A 23,488-nucleotide genomic window follows, 5' to 3' on the forward strand; every position below is an offset into this window, starting at 1 on the left:
GCACTGTGCACAGTATTGCTGTTTCTGTTCCACCTAGAGAGAACATGATGAATGTGAATTTCCTGCAGCCTCTGCCCAATGCTCTGGTCAGCAGCAAGGTCTGTTTGGAACATACTGTAAAGTTTTTGGGGGTTGGATGTTGTGAGGTGAGGCTGCCTAGACCCGGTGGGGTAGGATGAGCATGTTAAACTCAGTGTTCTTAACACCTTTGTGGGACATTATCACCTGGCCCCTGTCAGGGCTAGTGGGTTAAGCTGAGTAGAAATATTTGGGCACCACACACAGACACTTCCAAAGAGCTTCCAACAAAAATGCTAACTGAAGGCAAGTTGTCACCACAACAGTTCATGCATCTTCATTCCCAGGGGCCTCCTCAAAGCTACCTACATGCACACCACAGGCCACATGAACTCATTTGCTAATAGTAGGTTGCCATTTCCACCATTATTCCATGGCAAGGTGTGGGAACAGTATGGAACATCAGGAAAACACATTTCACAGCAAGAGTGGTCAGGCATTGGGCTGCCCAGGGAGGTGGTTTAGTCACCAACCCTGGATGTGTTTAAAGGTTGTTTAGATGTGGTGCTTGGGGATGTGGTTTAGGGTAGAGTAGGGTTATCGGTTAGACTTGATTGTCCCGAGAGTCTTATCCAGCTGGAATGTTTCTGTGGTTTCTGAGATGCACCTTCATCAAACGTACACACCTCACACAACCAAGGGAAACTGGGGAAGAAGGTGAGGAGCGGGAGAAGGCCATATGCTGGACGGGTAGGGCTGGATTTTGTGACAGGTATAGAAGGGCAGCAGGTCCCGGCAGGACGGCTTGAACTCTCAGCACCAGGAGAGGCTTGGCAACTGCTGGAGGTGGGAACGCTGGAAACACAACCCCAAGCCAAACAGCCGCTTGCAGCTGAAACTGAGTGCACGGGAAGGAAGTGTCCCCCTCAAAGGAAAATAAACCCGCTGCATGAAAACTTGCCTGTGTCTTCTCACACCGGCAGCCCCACCTTATAAACAAGCAGACGGATTTTCCCCCCCAGCAGCTGTGCAAACCGGGCAAGGGCACGTGGGACGGGGAGCCGGCAGGTGACAGACCGGCAGGTGAAGGGCCGCACCTGGGCTCCCGGTCTTTTCCCAGCCGGCCGCTGCCTTCGCCGGGAGACGGCGGAAGAGCAGCTGAAACTCATCAGCAGTGCAAGTTTTCCGCGGTGCCACGCTCAGCCGTACAGCAACTGCTGACCCCACCGCCCCCTCCCCGCCCGCTCCCCGGGGGCGGCCCCGCTGGGCGGCGGCGCATGCGGGCTGGCGGCGGGGCGGGGGCGGGCACGGCGGCGGCGGAGCTGCTCAGGTTGCAAGCTCGCAGCCCCCGGCCCTCCTTCCTGCCCGCCTCCCCGGGCGGAGAGCACCCGGCCCGGCCGCCTCTTTCCCCCCTCCCCGTCCCCTTCCCTGCCCCTTCCCTTCCCTCCCGGCCCCGCTGCCAGGGGCGAAGCCGCCCGCCGGGCCCCCGCGGTGAGTCTGTCCCGCCGGAGTTGGGCGAAGGGGTGTTGGAAAGTTTGGGGAGGCCCGTGGCGGGGGGCGTAGGGGTGGCCTCTCTTGGCGGGGGAGGGGGCGTACGGGAGTCCCCCCTCCTCTTCCCGCGTCCTCGCACGCTTCCCACGCCCTTCCTCTTTTTCCTCGTCTTCCTCGGGGGCTTTTTCCCCCGCGTAACTTTGCGTGGAGCCGCTGCGGGCAGCCCGTCTCCCTCGCGTGCCTTTTATCCCTCTTCCTTGTATTGTTATTTGTTCGGAACGTCTCGGATGCGCTTTCTCGCGCGGCTGCTCCCCGCCGCTATTGTCTGCGGGCCGGCGGTGCGTGGCTGGCCGGGGCTGGGGCCGGGCGCGGTTCCCCCGCTGCAAGCGTGGGGGTGGCGGCTTCGCTCCCCGCAGCGTGATCCGAGCCTGTGCCCGGGCACACAGACACTCCTACCATTGCCTACCCTGGCCCTCAGCCCCCATCCGCATCCTCCCGATCGATATTACTGATATTGATAATAAAATTCCCCTTCTAGCCTCGCTGACGCAACTTCGTATCGCAGGTTATTGCAAATCAAGTAGTCTGGGCGTTATATCCGAGCCCCGTGTGGGGTTTGCTCACCTTCGGGGTTGAGTGGGGCTGGGGAGTTGCTCGGAGGGTCATTACCGCGGGGCGTGTTTTGTGCATTTACTCATATTGCTTGAAAATGTAACGTGGGGCTTTTTTTCCTTCTCCCGGAGTGGAGACGCTTCTCTTCCGAAGCAAATGTAAGAGTTTTCTGGAGGGTAGTTGTATCTTAACTTGTGAATTCTTAGGGCTTATTAATCCACCTTCTGTGTCATCCCCACGGTCACATAAAGGAGTTGAGATTAGTGGAGATCAGTTTTGCTGACCTCTGTAACTGGTTGTGCTCCGGTGTCCTTTGTGGGGCTTCACATGGGCTGCAGCTCAGTGGGAGAAAAGGTGATTTTAAAAGCGTTGGTTTGTGGTGGGTTTTGCTTGTTGGATTGGATTATTTCTTGAAGAGTGTGCTGTGCTGGTTCTGCTGTGAGTGACCAGACAGGGACTCGATAAAGGGATTAGAAATGCTGTGCTTCTGCTGCAGGACAGTTGGTCGCTGTGGTGTTCTCTGTAATCTTTGTCAGCCGTAAAACTTTAGGTACTCATGGAGATATGCGATGCAGTAGAAATATGTAAAGCATGTAGCTTCAGAGCTGAGTTTAGACAGTTGCTCTGAGATCCATGAATGTCTTGGGTGCTGGGAGTTTTGGCTAATGTAATCTAATCAGTTTTAAAGGGCCCAGCTACATTATTTCTCTTTATGGTGACTCCCTTCAAGCTTAAAATCAATCCCTTGCCAGGTGTGTTTCTTCTTCTGCACACCCTGGCCGAGCTATTGTGGGACTGCAAAGGTGAAGAGAGTTCCACATGGGTCCTTAAAGGTAAGGTACTAATGGTTCATTTATTGCTGTGTTAGAAGAGTTGTGTTTTTATACATTGGTGTCTTAGTGGGAGTAGATTGGCATTAATCTCACATCTGTGCCTGTGGACAGAAGGTGCTGTCTGTACTTAGAGGAGCATTCACTTGGAAGGCCTTTGCTTTGGACCACTGTTGTCTCGGCTGTCACTTTCCATGGTGTCAGTTTCTTGCTTATTGTTTGGGGTTGGGTGTTTTTATATTTTCTTCCTTTTCTTATTATTTTTTTTAGCTCTCCAAGCCTGGTAAGCAGGGTAAGGGTGTGTTAGGCAAGGTGAGGATCATCTGGGCCTGTGTTGTCCCTTGGCATGAGTTCAAGAGTGTACCAATCTTCTGCATTCGTGAGTTGAGCCTAATACGGCTCCTGTCTGTCCTTCCAGCGCTGCCACCATGGTGCTGGGCAGACAGGCTAGCCTGGGGCTGTTGCTAGAAGGGCACAGATGTTGAGTTCTGCAAGGCAGACAGGTTTTGTAGGTAGCCTGAATGACTAGTCTTCTGAAGATAGTGTGGATGTGCCATGCTGCATGCCAGCCTGCATCTCCTGCCTGGCTCCAGTGTCCAAAGGATGGCTGGCATAGCCTGAGAGGTGAGAACATGGCATGTTAGAGGTAACAGAGTCCAGCCAGGGACTGTAGCCAGAGAGAAAGTCAAGGAGCTCAGTGTTCCTGATTTACAGCTTCACAGCATCAAAGGAGGAGAACACAGTTAAGAAGTCAAAGCTTCTTGTAGGTGCAGAGCTTTGCCAGGTCCTGCGTGATGATGAATGTTTTTAAACACAGGCTATATAGGGAAAGCTTGGAGACTTGGGCTGATGCAGAACTTGCTACTAATCTCTTGTCAGGGTATGCTCCTGAGTAAGCTGTGTTCTGGTCTAGGGTACGTTCCTTTGCTAAGAGGAGGATTAAGTACTGTTAAAGGAATCTGGTTATTCTATCCAAAGCATGAACTAAGGCAGTGGTCAAGAAATTACGCCAGCGGAAAAAACCCATTGGTTAGGTTTACTGGTGGTATGCACACCCTCCTGTCTTACAAAGGCAGGGTATACTTTCATGTAATTTTCTTCTGGCATAGTGGTTTTAATAGATAGCTACTTAACAAAAAAAACCTGTCCACAGAACTTGCTGTACCTATTTATTTTCCCCTTTGCTTCCAGGACACCAACGGATCAGTTTCCTGTGCCAGGTATTTGGTGGTGATCCACTGGCCTCTAAAACAGTCCTTGAAGCAGCTTGGAAGCTGTTCTGCTTACTACTATAGCTGGTTATCTCTGCAACTCATCTACTTGAGTGCTATTAAATGTTATTTCTATAGAGGTTCCCCACACTGGTGATAAATAGCCTGAAGTTAACTAAACCACATAGCTGATGTGTATGGAAGAACTTTTTGGCTTTGGGTTTGCTCTGCTGGTGGAAGGCAGTGTTAAGAAGTTAAACTTGAGCAAAAGGCTAGACAGTCCAGGAGGCCATAAAGGCATGATCCACCTTCCTTGAGTGATTGTGTTCCTGTGTTTTACCAGCCTCCTGGACAGGGAGTCGGCAGTTTGTGTGGTTTCCAGCCTGAGGATAGCGTCAGCAGCACTCTGTTTGCAGGCACACGAAAGGCTGGGGTGGGAAGCACCTTGCAGCCTGCAGCTTGTGATTGCTGCGTGCTGCATGATGCCAAGTGCTCATGTGTTTGCTTGCTTGCATTGATCACCTGTAGGATAGGTAAAGTTAATGAATGATTTTGTGAAGCAGCTGATAGCTTTGGGTGTTGATCAAGTTCTGCAGTGCAGCTCTGAGGTTTGCCATGGGGGATATAATCTAGCTGGGATCCTGGATCAGGGTGGGTGTGTACCACCTGGGCAGTCACTGCCAGGGAGCATTTCACACTTCTTCTTTTTTCCCCTGCCTTCTAAATCAGAACTTCTTGTTAGGGTCTTAGGTGCAATGACAATTTTATGAATAGCTTAGCCAGGCTTCACTCTTTTCTCCTCTAAAACAGCTGTCAGCAATCTTGCTGTGGGGAGGGAACTGGCCACTGCCTGTACTTGGTGAATAGTCAAAACACTTGGGTCATGGTGTTGCAGCCTGGCATTGCACTTAGTTGCTTTTGGAAATAAAGCTGTGGATGTGGCATAATGTTGTCTCTTTAGTTAGTTAGTTAAACCTGCCTTTCTCCCTTGCAAATGACCTCTATTCAGATCTAGAAGGCAAAAGACATCGCTGGGAGTTAGCTGGTTACTTGCTTTGGTTAGTGATAAGGAAGACGTGAAGGCAGCACTCCAGGGAAAGCAGCTATGCTGGGAACTTTTTGCTACAGTCAAACTATACAGATCTTTCTTGAGAAGCTCTCTCTCTCTGTATTTATGGCTCTTTGTCACGGAAGCAGGGTGACTCCTCTGTTGATGACTGTGTGGCAAGTACACTGCCCCATAAACCTCGTAAAGAGTTTAATGCCCTCCTAGAGACTGCTGATTGAAGCATGCCATAGGTGAAACTTTGCCAGTCTCATCCTCCTCAACTCAAGCTGTAGTTTCACAGTCTCTTTGTTGCCACGGTTTAGTTGTTTAGGTGGGCTGGATTGGTTGATGGGTTGGACACGATGATCTTGAAGGTCTCTTCCAACCTGGTTTATTCTGTTCTATTGGTGTAGGCATGAGCAGCCTCTTTCAGTTCCTGGCTGGGCCATGCAGGGATTTGTGGGTCTGTTCATTGGACTAGACTGGGAAATGGATTCCAGTTAAGATTCCAATTTTATTGTCTTTCTGTACAGTTTAAACCTTGGATCAGTTCAGCACAAAAAAGTTCATTCTTTACCTGGGTCAGGTAAAGATATCTTCAATTATTTTTATCTAGGGTGAAGATATCTTCTTTCTCTGTATCAGATAGAGAGGTGGTGGAGTCTTTCTCTGAAGGCTTTTAAAACCCACCTGGATGTGTTCCTGTGAAGCCTGCCCTAGGTGATCCTGCTTTGGCCCAGGGGTTGGACTCAATCTCTGGAGGTCCCTTCCAACCCCTCAAGTTCTGTGATTGATTCCCTGGCTCATGTCTCTGCATGGTCTCATGAGCAGCTGCTGTGACAAATTCTCCCACCAAGAGCAATTATTCTGGAGAGCTACACCCTTGGAAGTGGTTTTCTGACTGCAAGGAAAGCATTTGACTGTAGTGCCCGTCCCTGTTTTATGGCATGTGAAGACGACATGGGAGATAGATGTGTTTCTAAGATAAGGCAGGGAGCTAGAAGTCAAAGTGTTTCCCTTGAGTTCCCTAAGACTGCAATTACTTTTATCTAGAGTGAAGCTATCTTCTCAGCAAAGAGGAACCAACCCTGCCATTTTTTTATAACATTTTATCATCTTTTTAAATTCTTTATAACCATTTTGGGTCATCTTCTAAATTGTGGAGAAACAGGAGGAAGAAAGTGGAATAATAAATATTTTGAAGCAGTCAACAGTCACAGTATCACTAAGGTTGGAAGAGACCTCGAGGATCGAGTCCAACCTGTCACCACAGACCTCATGACTAGACCATGGCACCAAGTGCCACATCCAATCTCCTCTTGAACACCTCCAGGGATGGGGACTCCAACACCTCCCTGGGCAGCACATTCCAATGGTCAATTATTCTCTCAGTGAATAACTTTCTCTTCACCTTCAGCCTAAACTTCCCCTGGCACAGCTTGAGACTATGTCCTCTTGTTCTGGTGCTGGTTGCCTGGGAGAGGAGACCAACCCCTTCCTGGCTACAACCTCCCTTCAGGTAGTTGTAGAGGGCAATGAGGTCACCCCTGAGCCTCCTCATCTCCAGTCCTTGAAGTGTGATAGTTTGCAAGAAGACAGCTTTAGTTCTCTTGCAGCTGTAATGGCTCATGTGTTGTGACATGGTCAGGCAGTCTAACCAAACTACTTCATATATATTAATAATGAAAAAAACCAAATCAAAGTAAAAATCAGATGCTGAGGGGTTTATTGGGTGATTATTTTTTTGTTAGGGGTGAGAAAAAGCTAAATTCCCTGCTGACACAGCATTGTAGTTCTCACAGTCCAAACCCAGAGACACATTGGGAACTCCTCAAATATTGCACATGCAATTGGATTAAGTATAAGGGAAAAATACCCCTCAAACTACTATCAGCACCTCCTACAGAACTTGTGCTGAGGGCTTAGAATGCAGCATGTCCCAAGCATGGTTTGTGTGTGATGTTGAGTTTGGTGCTGCTGGTCAGTCTCGTGGTGTGTAAAGCTTGTTGGCATCCACAGTTCATAGAGCAATTTGATTTTTGGCCTTAGTTGCAGCATTCAGAATGTTTTAACTGGTGTTTCTGTAGAGGGGGTTAATTTAACAAAGTTTCCTAGAATGGCTTAGTTTGGAAGGGTCCTTGGAGATCATCTCCTCCAACCTCCCCACCATGGGCAAGGACATCTCTCAACGAGGCTCAGCTGCTCAAGGCCTCATCCAACCTGGCCTTGAACACCTATGGGGAGGAGGCATCCACAGCCTCCCTGGGCAGCCTATTCCAGGGTCTCACCACCCTCCTACTGAAGAACTTCTTCCTGAGCTCCAGTTTAACCCTGCCCTCTCTCAGCTTCAAATCACTCCCCCTTGTCCTTCTGCTAGGCACCCTCATGAGAAGTTCCTCTGCAGTCTTGAAATAGAATAGACTAGAATAAACCAGGTTGGAAGAGACCTTCAAGATCATCGTGTCCAACCTATCATCCAACACCATCTAATCAACTAACCCATGTAACCAAGCACCCCTTCAGCTGTTGAAGGCAACTCTGAGGTCCCCCTGGAGTCTTCTCTTCTTCAGGCTGAACACCCCCAGCAACCTCAGCCTATCCTCATAGCAGAGGTGTTCCAGCCCTTGGATCATCTTTGTGATCTTGATCCTCCTTGACTGCTTGTGTTTTCTTTCCTTTTCACCTTCATGAGGACCAGGAATTCACTTTTATGTAACTTCAGAATGATCACTCCTTAGCCTTTTTTTCTTTAATCTTCTGTGATTCCAGGAGTTTGTAATAAATTACTTTCACACCTGGAATAAAGCAGTGACCATTTTAAAATCAGTAGCTGGTGTATGTTTGATTCTTGCATGAGGTTGAAAATCCTGGGATGGTGACTGAGGATTTGTATCTGGAGTTGGATCCTGTGTGGTTGCTCTTCTCAGGTACTGTTTAAAATGTATGAGTGCAGGTAGTTGCAACTGATCCCTGGCATCTCACTTTTCACAAGTACTTGTGAAATTTTCTTGCAGACTAAGCAAAATCTTCAGCATTTGCCCAAGCAGCTTCTAGCTGCCACTCTTGGGGTACTTTGTGACTTCCTTCAGGTGGCTGCTGTGCCTCTCACAAAAGCCATTGCCCCTTTGTCTTTTTTTGCTGAACCATTTATTTTTGAACTGAACTTTACATTTGCAAAATAGACAGTGAGAGATTTCCCCAAATCATTGTTTAATGCAAGATGCTATTTGTGGTGTGACAGCCTGATCCAGTGTGAAAGGAAGGCTTTAAGGATTTTCTTCTGTGGCAGCTGCTTCAGGTTCTTATTTCAGAGCGTGTGCGGAGACATAAAATATGTGATGAGCTACTTACTTAAACACAAGTCTGACTGTTGGTGAGGCTTATTCTCCATGAGCATGATTGAAGGTGGTCATCTTAAAGCAGGAGAGTGGATGTCATTTGATGTGTTTAAGAGGTGTTTTTTGCCTTGAGACTACTTGATGTGTCATGTTTGAATCCCCCGTGTGCTGTTTATCACCCATGACTAATGCAGACTGGAGCAGTAAGTTATGCTAAAACCTGTGACGTGGTTTGTAGCTTCATCTAAATTGTATCTGAGGTTTCTGGCAAAGTTACTTGGGAAAGTAAATCTCTTTCCCAATGTGGCTCTGCCTCCAGTGGTGTAACTGCTCTAAGTTTGAAGGCTGCAGTTAATAAACCCATTACAAACGAGGATTTTGGCACGGAGCAGCTGTTCTAAACTGGGCTGTCTTCAGACTTGGGCTACTGACTCACCCTTTCTTTTTCCATGGATTAACACACCTGGCATGTCATACATGGATGCTGGCCCACTCATCCTGTTCTTGCAGGTATCCCTGTGTTCAGTGTAGGGAAGACCAAAGAGGAGGCTGTGAATCTGTACAGCTACCTCCTGCAGGAGACAAAAACCATCTAATGGAAGTTGGTGCTGAGGATGGATTTGTCTGAAAGGAGTCTTTGGACAAATCCATCCTAAGCATCTCTGATGTTAAGTCTCTGATTTTGGGCTGTGGGAGGGATGCTTTCTGTCCTGCCATGATTTCAGGCAATGAAGAGCTGCTGCTTGTGTCAGATCACTCGCTTTGTTGCAACCCTATGAAAAACTGTACTGGGTCAGTCCACTCTCTGTCTGGCCTTGGTTCCTGCCCCATAGCATTGCTTGTGGGTCCCTGGGGAGGTGTAAGAGCAAGGCAAGCCAGCCATACTGGTGTCTGTGGGCACAATGGGGTTTGATACCAGGATGTATGGCATCTTTGGCTTCCAGGCACATTTGGTTCTCAACACTTGGCCAGGTCTTGGAAGCTGCTGTCAATAGTAAGAGGGCAAAATAGGGGATGCCAAGTTGTGAGATTGCTGGAGGGAATGAGTGTTGCTTGCTTTATACTCTGGCTTCCCTCCTGAGTTTCCTCTGGGATGCTGAAGCCTTTGGTCCCATAATAGCAGTGGGACAATGAATGCTCAGATGGAGGAAGCAGATGTTAAAGGAAGGGGAGAAGTGACTTATTTCTTGGGGGGGAAGGGGAGACAGGATGCCCAGATTTGACCCTTATACAGAGCAATTTCTTCTGTCACTTGAGCTTGTGCACAGCACACGACCTAATTGGTGAACCCACAAGTAAGATGGCAGCAAGACTGGGACTTGCCCTTATGAGTTAATATCACTTTGTGAGCCAGCTGAGCAGTGAGGCTTGCAAGATGTACCTCCAATGTTACATGAGGAATTTTGCTTTTCTTCTGTTCCCTGCTACCATAAATCTTGCACTGCAGCCACAAGCTCCCAGCACTGACTGCACTGGATGTTTTAAAGGCTGCACTTTGTATTTGGGGAGTGCTGGTTTGTAATGGTTTCAAAACCAAACTGAAGATGAATGAGTTTGAGCTCTGCAGGTCTTTGAGCTGGTGCAGAGGGTGATTCTGGAGAGTGAAAGAAAAGCAGCGTTTCGTGTGCTATGTAGCAGATGTTTGCATCCGTAGCTGAAAGACTTCCCATGTGGGGAGTGATGACAGCACTCTGATGCAGTGGGGTTTCCAGCCTGTGCAGGAGCTTCTCGTGAGCATGGGACTCATTTTTTCCATGCTTGAGTGGTTTCTAGACACTCCACCCATTTTTACGATGAGCGATCATCGTCTGAGAGCACAGTGGAACGCGAGAGGTGGTGAACAAACCTCTTGCTGCATTAAATGTTTATAGTTTCTTTCCTAGCAGCTGCAAAGAAGGTAGGTTTTTATCAGCTGAGGAATAAAGACTAAACCCCTTTATATGTACAGCTATAAAATGCTGTGTGTAATAAATACCCATTTCACAAGGTCCAGGTGATGCCTCACACTTCTGTGTGATGCAAGGTGAAACATTGCTGCAAACAGTGCCAACCTGCAGTGAGAAATAAGTAGTGTGGTTGCCAACAAGAAAATAAGTGTATATCATCTTCAGGTCTGTCCTAGGAATACACTGGGGGCTATATCAGTCCCCATTGTGTGTGTGTGCTGGTGGGAGACTTGCTGGTTTGGGCTCAGGAGTGTGAATCCACGTCTGCAATCTCCAAAATCTGAAGCTACTCTTTCATCCTGGCCAGGGCTAATAATGTCTGAAGTCTTTTGGTAATGTAGCCTGAAGAAGGATGCGTGTGGTGTGAAGGCTGAGATTTGAGCACTTAACTAGCTTGTGAGTGCTTTTGACTAGGTTAAAGGTATGCTCCTGGGTGGATGTCTTGCTCCTGTAAGGTGCTGGAGGGGAATGGGGTTCTGGGAGCTGAGTCTTTGGCAGCTGTTCCACAGTTCAAATGGCCTTAGTCCATATTTCATGAGACATGTGCTAAGCTAGAGAAAGAGCTAGCTCGTTGCTTGAAGAGCTTACAAGCTCGGACTGTGGATAATAAATATGCTTGCATGGATCTTAAGAGGATTAATTGTTTAAGTGCATTGAAAGTGGGAGAATCAAAGTAGTACTTAGATGGTAACTGGCTATGTGTCACGTACCTCTCCTTAATTTGGTCTCTCCTTCCAGGAAGATCACAAAGGTTTGTCAGTCGCTGTGCAATTCACCTGTTAGTCCTGGGCTTTTCTGTAGCTCTGGCAGTCTTCTCTTACAATTTACTTAGGGGCAGTACCTTTAAGGTGGTGAAATGTGGTTTCTTTAGATACCACAGCTAGAGAAGATGTGCCCTGCTGAATGGGATATGCTTCCTTTTGCAGCTGGAATTGGGTCTATTAAAAACAACAACACCCCAACCTGCTGGGTTTAGTGCTTAGACCTCCCTGCTTTTCCTTTATCAGATTAGCCAGGATTTTTGGCAGGACTTTGTGCTGCTTTTTCTTAGCCAATCCACTTGCAGGTTACTGCTCAGTAACTTTCTTGCTTTATAATCTCAAAGTTCAGAAGTCACAGGGCTGCTTGAGACTAATAAGAGATCCTATCCCAGCAACAGCCTGCAGCAGGCGTCTAAAAGGAAAGCACTTCAGTAAGTGGAGAGTAAGTCTTGAAATGAAAACTCAGAACCGCTTGAGGAGGATGGAAGACTTGTGGCAAGAAAGTCCTTGAAAACTCAGACATCTTCCTGAAGCCAGAAAACCATGACTGTGCTTTTTCAGCCTTCAGTGGGCTGCTGGCATGACACATCCCCTTCGCTATGACAGCTAACACTATGAGGTGGCAGATAAATGGTGTATAGTTAGTGACCAATTGCATTGTATGAAAAGATTGAGCATTTGCAATGCCTAAACATCATAAAAGCTATCAGAGAAGAGGAGGCTCAGGGGAGACCTTATTGCTCTCTACAACTACCTGAAAGGAGGCTGTAGCCAGGTGGGGGTTGGTCTCTTCTCCCAGGCAACCAGCACCAGAACAAGAGGACACAGTCTCAAGCTGCACCAGGGGAAGTTTAGGCTGAAGGTGAGGAGAAAGTTCTTCCCTGAGAGAGTTGTTAGGCACTGGAATGTGCTGCCCAGGGAGGTGCCATGGTTTAGTCATGAGGTCTGTGGTGACAGGTTGGACTTGGTGATCTTTGAGGTCTCTTCCAATCTTGGTGATTCTGTGATTCTAAACCTTAGAAGTGTTTTAATGCTCTGCGTAGAAGACCATTATTTTTTTTACCCCTTTCCAGGAACTAATTTATCAAGTCTTTGCCAATTTTTAGCAAGAAGTTGGTCTCAGCAGTGCTGCTCGGTAGAAATGAAAAAGAGAGTAACATATTTTTGCATATCTTTTTGTGCAAAGAAAACCCTCACCCATGTGTATTTGTGTTGGGTTTGTGCTCTTTCAGTGCCAGAAGAAACGTGGGACGCTCGGAGGAAGCATGCTTTAGAGAAGTCCTGTTACATTTTGTCTTTGGGGAATGCTGCATCACTTGGTGCTTGCATGGAAGGAAATAAATTTTCTTTGTGAGATTTTTGTTTTGACTCTTTAGATAATGCTGGATGTGAGCCACTGGAAGAAGGAGGAGACGTGGTTTAGTGTTTGGTACATGTTGAGGAGCGAGAGCTGTTGCAGTGTGGCTGTGATGCTGAAGCAGAGCAGCGTTTTGACCTCCTGCAGAAGAGATGTGAAAGTTTGTCTAGGTGGGACCATATTGCTTCTGACCAGTTGACAGGGGCATTAAAAAAAAGCCCAGTTCCTATGATGGAGAAGAGGGGAAGTACTGTTGGGATGCTGCTAGACAAGAGCCCAGCAGCAATGGGGTGTTTGGGAATACGCCCGAGCTGGGGAATGCACTGATGAGCTCTGAATGTGTGCCTTCCAGCCAGGGAGAGTTGTGCAGTGGCTATGGCATGGACCACCCTGCATGCTGGGAACTAGTTGTCACCTCTGCTCCTTGCTCAGCTTCAGAATTAGCACGCTACTCCTCATTCAAGAGCATTGTTGTGTCCTGGGCAGTAAGCAGTGTGCTGGGAGATACTGGAGTTAACTCTGTGAATTTCTCTTTGAAGTTAGCAATTGCTTGGTGCAGGATGCTGCAGTGCGACGTCGCCGCTGGGGCCAGGAGGGTGAGAGCCGCTGCAGTGCGACGTCGCATGCTGCCGCAGTGTGAATTGGCTGCTGGGGCCAGGAGGGCGAGCGCGGCTGCAGTGTGACGTTGCATGCTGCTGCAGTGTGAAATTGCTGCTGGAGGCGGGAGAGCGAGCGCTGCTGCAGTGCGACGTTGCATGCTGCTGCAGTGTGAAATTGCTGCTGGGGCCGGGAGGGTGAGCGCGGCTGCAGTGCGATGTCGCCCGCTGCTGCAGTGTGAATTTGCTGCTGGGGGCGGGATGGGGAGCGCGGCTGCAGTGCGACGTTGTACGCTGCTGCAGTGTGAATTCACTGCTAGGGGCGGGATGGTGAACGCCGCTGCAGTGTGAATTCACTGCTAGGGGCGGGATGGTGAACGCCGCTGCAGTGTGAATTCACTGCTAGGGGCGGGATGGTGAACGCCGCTGCAGTGCTTGATAGAGGATGGTGAACACTGCTGCCATGGTGTGCCAGTCTTGGCGTCGCTGCATTGGTTGGTGGTCAGTGTCTTTGCCTGTACAAGGCACAGGCAGGCTGAGAACAGACGCAGCGCTTTGTTTGCCTAAGTTATCTGTGTCAACTCCCATATGTGTCCTTCAGAGAATAAATCTTCTGATATGTCCAGCCCAGAGAGGTGCTTCTATATTGAGCAGCCAGGAAATGGAGCAGGTCTTGATCTATTCTTAATTTCTTGTGTTTCCTGTGGTTTTATTGTTTGTGTTACCAGCCTTACTATTTACATACTTTTGAATGAACTTTTCTTTTTTGGGGGAGATACTGCTTTGTTCATACACCTTGCAGAACAGGTTCTTCCATTATTTTTTTTGGGTTTTTTTTTTTTGTACCTAATAACCAAACAACTTTTTCAAAGGAGTGGGAGGAGGGTTTAAAAAAAAAAAAAGATTATAGGAAACACCAAAGGGAGATAATCTAAGAATAGACTTATTCTCAACTTGCATGTACCCTTCCAAATGCCCTTGGGCTCTTTCAGGGCTTTGTAAAACTTGTTGCATCTCAAATTACCTGCTTCTGGGTGCTTTATCTGAATAGCAGATGCTCTTACAGTTGGGTGTTTTAAATGCAAAGGTGCTTCTATGAAAATGCTTGTAAGAACAAAGCCGTGCTTCCCACTGAACCCAGGGCAAGTCAGTGGACTCTGCAATGTTAATGTTTAAAAGCAGTGCTGGTGAATGCTGTCCAGCTATTTTGTCTGTGGAAACCCTGATCTAGCCTTTTTTTTTTTCCCCACTGTGAAGTAAGGAAGATTTCATGGTTATGTTCCCTGGCTTTCTCCTGGGTGTGGGGGTGTGATGGAGCTGATGTTCTGGAGCTTTGTCCCTTGGTACCTCAGCTAGCCTTTTCCACGGGTCTTTGGCTTTCTCTAATAACCTTTTAGAAGCTAACTTTAAATTGCCTTTTTAAAAGAAAAGTAAAATCCAGTCTCCTGGCATCAGCCTTCATTTGCAGCTACTGCTGTTCCTCATTGATTTTCCAGCTAGGTATTTCTTTGAAGAAAGTAAGGCAGAACTTCAGGCCTCCCCCCCCATCTTTATTTTCAATCTGTTCTCTCTGCCATGAAATAAAAGCTCTTTGCACATTGATGAATAGTGGCGAGGAGGCCTGTCTGGTTCTGCAAGGGGATCCATAAATAGCATTAGTGTCTGGTTTACTTCGGGAAGGAAGGTGTCCTGTGGTGGTGGGAGGGGAGCCCTGCACTCACTAGCAGTAAAGTTACCCTGTCTGGGCAATGCTCACCAGCTCCACACTTGAAAAGAAACTCGATACAGAGTGTGTAACTTAAACATTTGAAGTACAGAACCTCTTCAAAAGCTCGAGCAAGTAGTGACTTCAATAGAAATGTGTTATACTGACTCCCTCCCCACCCCCTCTGCTCTTCTGCTGGGGGCTCAAAAAGAACTTTGTGGATCATAAAGCTGGTGTGAAATTTTTTCCCATCACCCTTCCCCATATCTTGCTGCAGGGAGCACCTCAGGACAGGCAGAGTGGATTGTCACATGTGGTCTGTCTATATAATGCTCCAGTGTTCAGGTGGATGGGACAGCTCTTGGGGTTTGAGTTGCCAGACTGGATCTGGAAGCTAATTCTGAAACCTGTTGGGTCTCAGGGCTGAGCTTTGGATGAATGCCTCTCAAACACACCCTCCCAGTCATTTGTAAGGATACTTTTTTTGTGTGTGTGTGTGCCAAGAGCACCAGATTTGGTCTTCGGAGTGTTTGGTTTGTGGTACAGTTGCTAAAGGAGAAACCATAGTCTGTGCTTGATAAAAATCAGTTTATTCAGGAGAAGGGAAGTCCAGGTGGTTCAGGGACTGCATGGTTCACCATCCTTGATGCCCCACATAAGCACTTTCCTTGCAAGGTGGCAATGGCAGGAGTCTATAAATATCTGATGGGTAGGTGTCAAGATGAAGGTCCCCAGTCTCCTTCTAGTGGTGCCCAGTGACAGGAGAAGGAGCATCAGGTATGAGCTGGAACACAGGAGGTTCCACCATGATGTGAGAAGACACTTCTGTATGGTGAGGGTGGCAGAGCACTGCAAGCAGGCTGCCAGGAGAGGTTGTGGAGTCTCCTTCTCTGGAGACTTTCCAAACCCACCTGGGTATGCTCCTGTGTGACCTGTCTTAGGTGATCCTGCTTTGGCAGGGGGGTTGGATGAGGTCCCACCCAACCCTTACCATTCTGTGCTTTAGCTCAAGGCCGTTCTGTGAGGCTCGGGGTGCTGCTGTCCTGTTGGGATGGCAGCAGGCAAAACAAGGCAAAGTTTCCAGAACTGGAATAAAAAAAGCTTTTCATTTTTGACACCCCTTTCCACCCCCCCTTAATGAAGGTGGTGGCGAAATGTTCCCCTGCTGTGCTGTATTTTCCTTTTTTAAACTGCTTGTGGCGTGGTTATTGCTGGATGTTGTGAAATGTAAATAACACCAAGGTAGTGAACTCGGCATTCCCGGCTCCTTGGCAGTGTTTGTGAATGGAAACATCTGTCCGCGTCCTCTCCGCTCCACTTGCCTCACGCAGCTGCCCGCTGGAAGCGCGGCGCAGCGCGGGGCCTTACGTGCTGCTGAGTCCTGGGAGCTCCTTGGCTTTGGCACGCGGACTCCATGCAAAATGGAGGAGAAGCCAGAGGTTAAAATGTGGCATTCTTCTTTTTGCTGTGTGTTCTGGAGCCCCTGTTACAAGAAAGATCTGGATGCACTGGAACGTGTCCAGAGAAGGGCCCTGAGGACGAGCAGAGGGCTGGAGCTGCTCTCCTATGGAGACAGGCTGAGAGAGTTGGGGTGGTTCCATCTGGAGAAGAGAAGGCTCTGAGGAGACCTAATTGTGGCCTGCCAGTATCTGAAGGGGGCTACAAGAAAGCTGGGGAGGGACTTTTGAGGGTGTCAGGGAGTGATAGGACTGGGGGGAATGGATCCAAATTAGAGGAGAGGAGATTTAGATTAGACGTTAAGGAAGACGTTCTGCCCCATGAGGGTGGTGAGACACTGGCACAGGTTGCCCAGGGAGGTGGTAGAAGCCTCATCCCTGGAGGTTTTTAAGGCCAGGCTGGATGTGGCTCTGGGCAACCTGATCTAGTGGAAAGTGTCCCTGCCTGTGGCAGGGGCATTGGAACTGGATGATCCTTGAGGCCCCTTCCAATCCTGACAATTCTGTGCTTTTGGTGTAAGTCAGTAAAATATCTGGTGTTCTTGTACCAGGCTGTGGCTGTGAGACCCAACACAGGATGGACCTGTTCTTGGGCTCTTGGCAGAGTCCAAGCTTTACTCCTGGTCTGTGCATCTTGCTTGCATTTAACTCTCAAATCACAGCCCGCCCCTTAGCAAATGCGTAACTGTTTCCCATCTCTCCTAGTCAGGTTATACAAATAGGCTCTGGCAGGGTGTAAGCTTGAATTGAAAGGGTGCATTTATCTTTGGACTTAGTGATGGGTGGTAAGAGTTGAACTTTTTAGGTGAAATCACCTCTTAAAGAGCAGTGGGAGTGAGGGGAACGGCATGAAACTGCAACAGAAGTGTAGAAACGAGGCTAGGAAACCACCCTGATAATTAATTGGGGGGTTTTTGAGCTTGAGATCTCAGTAGCTTTTTAATGAGTGGGCATTTCAGTTAAAAAAAAAAAAAGAAGAAATAAAATCCCAACCAAAAGCCCAATACCTGAGAAATTAGGCAAAAGATGCAGGACGTACGTCATGAACGTTTCGTGATGGGCAGAGATAGTAACCTGGGCTTCAGAGCTTTACTTTGGCTACAGGATGTAAATACTGCTTGTGCTGACAGGGGTGAGTGGTGTGTGCCAGCAGCGTTGACACTCTTGGCTCCAAAGCAAACTTTGTAAACTTCAGGCAGTGCTTCAAAATCTGTTTCATGTAAGCTAGAGAAATTGCCACGAGTTCTGCCACATTTGTGGAACTCGAAAGGGAGATGTTGCCTCTCCCTGGGTGTTTTCTTTCTGTGTTTCTGCTTGCAATTTGAATCATCAGTTGGGGACAGTGGAAAGGGGAGGGATTGGGATGCTTTTGTTCCTGTTTAAAGGTAAACAAGCCATATGAGGAGAGGCTGAGGGAGCTGGGATTGTTTAGCCTGGAGAGGAAGAGGCTCATGGGGGACCTCATTGCTCTCTGCAGCTGCCTGAAAGGTGGTTGTAGCCAGGAAGGGGTTGGTCTCTTCTCTCTAGCAACCAGCACCAGAACAAGGGGACACAGTCTCAGCTGTGCCAGGGGAAGTTTAGGCTCGAGGTGAGGAGAAAGTTCTTCACCCAGAGAGTCACTGGAATGTGCTGCCCAGGGAGGAGGTGAAGTCCCCATCACTGGAGGTGTTCAAGAAGGGATTAGATGTGGGCACTTGGTGCCATGGTCTAGTCATGAGGTCTGTGGTGACAGGTTGGACTTGATGATCTTTGAGGTCTCTTCCAACCTTGGTGATTCTGTGATACTGTAAACACATCGGTCACTTTCCCCTCTTCCCCCACTCTTTGTTTGCATGGAGAGAAAGAGAAATGTTGTTAAAGGGATCAAAAATCTTTCTAGTGCCTAGCATTGGTTTACAGTGAGACTGCATGGCCAGGTTTTGCTGGCTTAGGGATAAATGAAGTGAATTAATGCAACTGCATATGATGCATTTATGAAAACACTTTTGCATGTTTCTAAAGCATTCAGGCATCCTTCTGCAGGGGGGTAAAAAAAATTCTCTAGGGGAAACCTTAACTGTGCTAGCCAGGGAATCACTCTGCATGCAATATATCCAGTTCTGAAAAGAAAATATGAAAGTGGGTTATTCTTAACATAAATTACATACAATTAACTGAGATTAAAATTACAGTGAAGACAGGCTAATAAGGGTTTTACTCTGCTTAGGAATTTGACTTAAAGCCTGCATTGGAGCCTGAAGTTGAATTTGAGCTGTTAAGTCAGTTGAAGTGTAAAATGCCTCCCTGTCTCCATTGGTGTAAGCTAAAGCAGACTTTTCACTGAATTAATTTCCACCCCCCACCTCTCCTTTTCATTGGACAGATTTAAAAGGGAATTATTCTAATGATTTTGTCTTCCCTTTTGAGTCATTCCAAAAGCTAATACAAATATGTTGCCTAATGGAGGAGGGATTGTTTCTGCTGCCTCTTCTAGTGTCTCTTCAGGATTTCCAGCACTGCAAATAATTGCTCAAGGCAAAGGTACACTAATACTATTTGATGAACAGGAAGTCTACAAATAGCCATGGTATTTTGCCATGATTATATTTGCAGTGGTGCAGGTGTTTAGTCTTACCCATGGTTGGGAAAACCAGAGCTTCAAATAGATGTGTAAGAACATGCAGATGGAGAGGTGAGCTGTTAGTTGGAATGGAAGCGCAGCAGCAAGCTTGAATTCACAATCATAGAATCACTAAGGCTGGAAAATAACCTTTGAGTCCAACTGTAACCCAGCTACCATGACCACTAAACCATGAAGCACCAGGTCTACAGCTTCTTGAATGCCTCCAGGGGTGGCAACTCTAGCACCTCCCAGGACAGCCTGTTCCAACCTCTCACCACTCTCAGTATAAAGGATTTTCCTCATGTCCAGTCCCTGTGGTGCCCAGAACTGAACCCAGTACTCAAGCTGTGGCCTCCCCAGGGCTGAGTGCAGGAGTGCCATCACTGCCCTACTCCTGCTGGCCACACTGGTTTTGATGCAGGTCAGGATGCCCTTGACCTTCTTGGCTGGCTGGCACATTGCTGGCTTCTGTTCAGCTGTCCACCAGTGCCCCAAATCCTTCTCCAGCAGGCTGCATTCTAGCCACTAAGCCCCAATTTAAGGGCATAAAAGAGAAGAAGGATCTCAGGAGGTGTTGCTGGTGGCACTACTGCTGCGGTTTGGCTTCCTAACAGCAAAACAAACCCACCTGAACCTCCGTTTCTTCTGAGGTGGCAAGATACCTGCCTTCAGTGTGGTGTGCATTGGTTTGTTTGGGGTGGGTTTTTTGTGTTTATTTTGGTGGTCTTACATTGATGTGCTGCTGATTCTGGTCAGGGCAGGCTCCCACTGTTGTCCTGGAGCTTGACGTGGTAGTGTGGTAGTTCTGGTTCTCGTGTCTCACCCCCAAACCTCTCCTTAGTTCATGTGATGCAAAACCCCTTTTCTTGTTTGTGTGGTGAAGGGAGCAGGTTTGTGTTCACCCTTGAGTTGGTTAGGTGACACCTGGTGTCCCCTCCAGCCAGGGAGAGTGTTAAAACACCACATTAATACTTAACTTGAGCGCTCTCATTGGTGTGCCTGAAGCAAACAGAATGCTTTCATTATAGTGTCAGAAATGCCTGAAACCAGCTATGCTGGGGGGGACTGACTCATCCTGCTCTTGCTCTGGGACCATGGCTGGATGCAGTAGAAGGATATCCTGTTTGTTCATTTTCACTATTTTAAGTTTGAGTTTATTTGGGAACAAACTGATGCAGAAGAGAGGATGATATGCAAAGGGAAATGTTTCTGTGGGTGATGCTCATAGTTGAAATGGTCTTGGAGTATTAACTTTGAGAGGAAATTTTGGCTCATGTTCATTGAGCTGAACTACCAAGAACAGCCTGTGATGGGGAGAAATGAGGCAGGTAGTGAGAGGATGCATGTCCCAGAGAAGTGGAGCCTCACTCCTGTTACCTCTTTAAAGTTTCCTGCTTTTCACCTTCCATTCCAAGTGGGCTCTGATGTTTGGGTGGGGTGGGGGAAGTTGGAATGTGTACCAGGAGCAAGGATGCAAAAAAAATTGCTGTGCATGAAAAGGGAAAACTTAACTGAAAGTCATCACCATGTATCTTTCAGGTGTGAGTTTGACTCTGAAGCTTTGGTGAATATACCAAAATATTTGTGTGCTTGTGTGGAATGGAATGAAAACAAGATTGTCCCAGTCCTGCTTAATACCATAGAATGGCTTAGGTTGGAAGGGACCTCAGAGATCATCTACTCCAACCTCTCCACCATGGGCAGGGATGCCTCTCAACTCTCAGCTGCTCAAGGCCTCATCCAGCCTGGTCTTGAACACCCCCAGGGAAGAGGCATCCACAGCCTCCCTGGGCAGCCTATTCCATTGTCTCACCACTCTTGTATTGAAGAGCATCATCCTTAGATCCAGTCTAACCCTGCTCTCTCCCTCAGCTTCAAGCCATTCTTCCTTGCCCTATTGCTAGACACCTTCATGAAAAGTCCCTCTGCAGCCTCCCTGTAGGATCCCTTCAGGTACTGGAAGGCAGCTCTATGGTGCCCCTGGAGTCTTCTCTTTTCCAGGCTGAACAACCCCAGCACCCTCAGCCTATCCTTACAGCAGAGGTGTTCCAGCCCTTGGATCATCTTTGTGGCCCTCCTCTGGACTCATTCTAACAGCTGTGTGTCCTTTCCATGCTGGGGACACCAGAACTGGACGCAGCATTTGCAGTGGAGTCTCAGCAGAGCAGAGCCAAGGGGCAGAATCCCCTCTCTTGTCCTGCTGGCCACACTCCTCTGGCTGCAGCCCAGCACTCAGCTGCCTTCTGGGCTGCATGAGGGCACTGCCAGCTCATGGTGAGCTTCTCATCAATCAGTGCACCCAAGTCTCTTTCCTCAGCGCTGCTCTCAACCCACTGTGCACCTAGCCTGGGTTTGTGCCTGGACCTCTCTCAACTTCCGCTGTACTGGAGGAACTTGATCTTTCTAGGCGTAAAAAGCAGTACTTAAGATCTTTAGACATAAATGGTGCTGCCTCTCTAGGAAGGAACATTAGAGTAAATACTCAGAGTGTCCAGAAGGTCTGGCAGGGTTGTGAACCCACACATGATGCTGTGCTTGGGTGCTTTTCCAACTGTAATTATGAATGACTTTGTGCAGCCAGACAGTGATAGCTGCAACACTGCCTTTTGTTATAAATAAAGCCTCTTCTGTGCTATTGTTTAAAGACTCCTTTGGAAGCCTGGTTTAATAGTGGAGCTGAGAGTGAATAATTCAAAACCTTTTTATCAAGTCCTTGTTTAAATTCTTAAATGAGCTCACCATAACCTTTTTATGCCCCCCCTCCTGCATGTGTCATACAAATATTAGAATAATTGAGTTTTTACTAGTGCAAATGTTTCTGTGAAGCAAATTTTTAGAGCTTGATGTATGACTGTTTATGGAAAGGGGAATGTTAAAATCTCACACACCAGTGTCTCTGCCAGAAACTTGGGCTTGCTTACTTAGGAACACAATGGGGGGATGGGACCCTCAGCTTTGTTTGAGCAGCGCTAACTAAGCTCATTTGTCAGGTTGACTCTAAAAACTGAAGACATGCATTTGAAGGCATTCCATATGTATCCCTCTTCCAAGCCTTCCTACAAACAGTAGCAGTGTGTACTTTAAAATATTTGCTTTTTTTTCCCCAGATAAGTGCTGTTTCTGACTTTTTCCTTTTCTCTCCCCTTTTCAGGAGAGGAAGCAGCACATTCACAATGCATCTGCTTCACATCACTGGGTAGCTTAACAGAGGGATGCAGACCAGACAAAATTCGTAGTTGTCTTCCAGGTTCGGTCCTCTTTCAGCTTGAAGTCCAGTTCAGGCTGGAGGCCAGACCTGCAGATAGGTGATTTGGGTGAATTTACCATGGCTGCTCACGTGTATTACTGTGTGCAGACTTACTGGTGAAAGCTCATTAGTGTAAAGGCAGTTCTGAGCACTGATGGCTTTTGCAGGGCTTTTATTTGCCTTTTAGCAGGATGTGTGGTGAATTGGCATTCATTTGTCTTTTGCTCCTGAAGAGAAGTGGAAGTCTTAAAAATTGAAAGCCAACTCAAGAAGCAGAGGCTGAGGATTAGCCAAGCAGCTGGGCAATGCTGTATTTTATGTGGAGAATTGTTGCTTAATTGGCTGTAAGAATTCAGTGGAAGCTGTTTCTTCTGTTTGCACACAAGCCTTCTCCTGTGCATGCTCTGGCAGCCCTCTAACCTTTCTGGCACCACTAAGCATATGCTGCAGCTTTCCTCAGAGGATGAGATGGAAAACCCCATCCTCTTTCAATGCATCATGAGCCTGCAAGTTCTGAGTTGCATTGGTGGGGGTTTGCTTTCTGGATTTTGGTGTTCTTTGCCAACTTTTGTCTCTGAGCTCTGCTGAAACCTCCTTTAACAGTCTAAAGGTTGAGCTCCAACCACTGGTAGATATCTGTGCCATGTGCCCCTCACAATGTATGCAGAAATCTGGACATCCAGGCTTGTGTGGTGAAAGAGATTCTTGAAGTGACAAAGCAACTGCTATTGAAATCTTCCATTGCTGTCAGTCCCAGCTATTCCAAGTCTAACTTTTAACAGTACACAGGGTAGAAACTTAGGCATGTGTGTATGCATGTGAAGGAGAAGGGGGGGAAACCAGACCATGGTCTTTAGTAGTGGGAACTTCTGGGTTGTGGGGTTATAAAAACAAATGAAAAAAACCCAAAACAAAACCAAACCCCCCCAAACACACAAGGTGGGGGTTGGTCTCTTCTCCCAGGCAACCAGCACCAGAACAAGAGGACACAGTCTCAAGCTGTGTCAGGGGAGGTTTAGGCTGGATGTTAGGAGGAAGTTTGTCACAGAAAGAGAGATTGGCCATTGGAATGTGCTGCCCAGGGAGGTGGTGGAGTCACCATCCCTGGAGGTGTTTAGGAAGAGGCTGGATGAGGCACTTGGTGCCAAGGTTTAGTTGAATAGATGGTGTTGAGTCATAGGTTGGACTTGATGATCTCAAAGGTCTTTTCCAACCTGGTTAATTCTGTTCTAACCTTAAACCCCATCATCATCACAACACCCAACTTTG

At 47.7% G+C, this 23,488-nt stretch overlaps 1 protein-coding gene across 9 annotated transcripts in view; it reads left to right on the plus strand.

Annotated features, from left to right (window-relative positions):
• The first annotated feature begins 1,407 nt into the window (after positions 1–1,407).
• The window catches only part of AKAP13 (A-kinase anchoring protein 13), a 243,460-nt gene continuing 221,379 nt past the window's right edge, over positions 1,408–23,488 (plus strand). For all 9 annotated transcript variants that reach the window (XM_068143379.1, XM_068143382.1, XM_068143384.1 and 6 more), the window contains exon 1: positions 1,408–1,509. The gene's annotated coding sequence lies outside the window, so the exon portion shown is untranslated. The remainder of the gene's footprint in view (positions 1,510–23,488) is intronic.

The sequence above is a fragment of the Melanerpes formicivorus genome, unplaced genomic scaffold (assembly GCF_026170545.1).
Source record: "Melanerpes formicivorus ecotype bairdi unplaced genomic scaffold, bMelFor1.0.p_v2 SCAF_10, whole genome shotgun sequence".
Taxonomy (NCBI): Eukaryota; Metazoa; Chordata; class Aves; order Piciformes; family Picidae; genus Melanerpes; species Melanerpes formicivorus.